The following is a 2,510-nucleotide window of genomic DNA, read 5'->3' on the forward strand; positions in this document are numbered from 1 at the left end:
TTTAATGCTATATTTTAAAAAATATATATAAAAAATAAATGCTGTATTAAAATATATTCATTTGATATTGCTTATATGCAACATGTTCATATATGAGGAACATAAATGAGGCACAGAAGTTTTTTTCTTTATTTCATTAGATTTTTTTTTTTTTACTGTTTGCACACAAAATACGACATAAATGCTTGTCCATTTCTGGACCATCTGGCAGTGTTTTTTTTTGTCCAAACATGATCCAACATTATGCTGCGTTCAGGACAGGCCCGACGTCTCTCCTATAGCGTAGACCCGACGTCACTGAGCTCCTGGTTGGGGGAACTTGGGGTCTCAACCTCACCACAGACCATCCTGACATCCCCTCATAGCTGCCATCCTCCCAGAATGCCACCTCCTCTGCTGCCAGTACTCTCTGCCTTCCTCCATCAGCTGTTAATACAGAACAGACAATCATTATGAGATACAAGCATCTTTTAGTCATTATGAAACTACAGTGAAATTGTTTGGCAACTTCCAGCTTAGTATGCACACATAAGACATTAAAACAAACAAACAGACAAACAAACAAAAAAAACACATTAATACATTCTTACAAAAAATAAAAACTTTAATGAAAAACAAGGAAACAATTGGAAGAAAAAAAGAATTTTAAGTAGTTGGTAATAAATAGTAAAACATAATTCAACAAACTCTGAGGAAGATAATTTGCTTTGATGGATTTTAATAAATCACAGTACTTTAATCATTCAAGGAGTTGTGACATCTCTAGATCTTACCTGCTTCTTTCTTGGCCAACATCTGGATGACTGGCAGTAGGTCCTTGATACAGCTGGAAAACATTTTTGTGCATTGTCAATACATAGCATAATTACATTATGTACATAAACAATATTGAAGCATAAAATATAATCAACATTCTAAAATAGTAGATACTCACACACAGTTGCATCTCTGTCCTCATCACGGACATCAGGACGTTCCTGAAGATTCTGATTGACACAAATGTGACTCCCATTCTGTGGAGTGTAAAAGTAAAAAAAAATATTGTAGCAAATATATCGCTTTGTCAAAAATACATAAGTAAATAAGTTAAAGTTATTCTCAACCAGCCATTGTACAATCGGGAATCAACGCAGTTGTTACGACCACTTATAGTGCAATAAGAACAACCAGTATAAAAGGGACAATATTTACTATTACAAAATAAGAGGATGTGTATTTGCAAAAAACAATAGGTAAACAAAAATAAATGAAAAACAATGGAAAAGGAAAATCAAACTAAAAGAACAGCAGGGTGCAGCGACAACTGCAAAAAACAAAAAACACAAATTACCAAACGCCTATTAAATCTTTGCAATAAAACCATTCAATTCAATCCAGTTAAAAAAATATACAAAGCCTACCTGCAGCGTCGACCAACCACACGCCCAGGTAGGAATCGTCAGCTCAAAACATGAAGTGTGGCCCTATATAAAAACATCACACAAACACTGACTAAATATAATCAGATTAAGAGTTTTTCTTTACAACAAAAAAAACTGACACAAACCTGATCGCAAACAGTGGGACGTGTGGGCCAACACACCTGATCGAACACAGAGGAGATTGACAATTGCCCACCAGCCTGACAGCTTCCCTTTTATGGGAGCTCAAAATGTGGAGGAAGCGACCCCTGGTGGTTCCACCCGTTACACAGTGACTGTACATAATACCGGCTTCATGGCTCCGTCCTGATATCCGTCCTCCGTCCGCCATGTTGTCGATCTCTACTGCTTACTATACTCCGTTATATCAAAAATAAATAAAATAACCGGATGTTCAATTTTCTTTACAAATATGCGAGTGTTCATTATTCACTAAATGTGCAATCATAACTTACTGAATTTCTCTTCGTGGACTCCGTAAAAGCGCCTCGGCACCGTGGTCCGAGGCCTGGCTGTTGAGGCTCGGCCATTTTTCAGGTCTGAAAAAAATAAAAGAAGATGCGAGTATTTTTAAGAGTTCAGAACATCACATGTAATAAAAAAATTGCAGTACGAAATCTCTCCCTACACTTGTTTTGACATTATAAAAACGACAGACCGCTTTCTGTAAGAAACAAACAAAGCAACTCGCCTCGCCGCACGTGCTCGCTATTCATAAAAGCTTTCTTACCTGAGTTCGGCCTGTTGGAGCGCCACGGTGTCATCTGTTGTTTTCCGCCGTATCGTAAACGATACTGAAAAGGTAAGGTGCAAATCTTCCTCTGGAGTTTAATGGCGGCTGCCTGACCGACTATGAAATCGCATTACTGCCACCAACTGGACTGGAGTGTTAAATGAAAGTTGACAGAAAAAAAAACATTCTAAAAAGTTATTTTTTCAAAAGTTACGTGATAGTATATTTTATTTTTATCATAATTAATTGCTAAAATGTTTTTAAATGTGTAGATGTTTATTTACTCAATTCTACTTTGAGCTGTCTCCTTTTTAGTTTATACAGAATATAATGATTCATTATCCATGAGTTATATT

General features: G+C 36.4%; 1 long non-coding RNA gene across 2 annotated transcripts; it reads right to left on the minus strand.

The window, feature by feature from the left end:
- Positions 1–4: 4 nt before the first annotated feature.
- Positions 5–2,350, minus strand: LOC106965086 (uncharacterized). Of its 2 annotated transcripts, XR_001428551.1 has the most exons (4): positions 1,877–2,350; positions 1,401–1,773; positions 774–1,303; positions 5–426 (listed from the first exon to the last, which is right to left on the minus strand). It is a non-coding gene; the product is annotated as an uncharacterized LOC106965086 (long non-coding RNA). The 2 variants fall into 2 exon arrangements; XR_001428550.1 differs by having other exon boundaries at positions 1,401–2,350.
- Between the last annotated feature and the right edge of the window lie 160 nt (positions 2,351–2,510).

This window comes from Poecilia latipinna, unplaced genomic scaffold (genome assembly GCF_001443285.1).
Source record: "Poecilia latipinna isolate Pla-1442-1.1 unplaced genomic scaffold, P_latipinna-1.0 Scaffold1762, whole genome shotgun sequence".
In the NCBI taxonomy this organism is placed as follows: domain Eukaryota; kingdom Metazoa; phylum Chordata; class Actinopteri; order Cyprinodontiformes; family Poeciliidae; genus Poecilia; species Poecilia latipinna.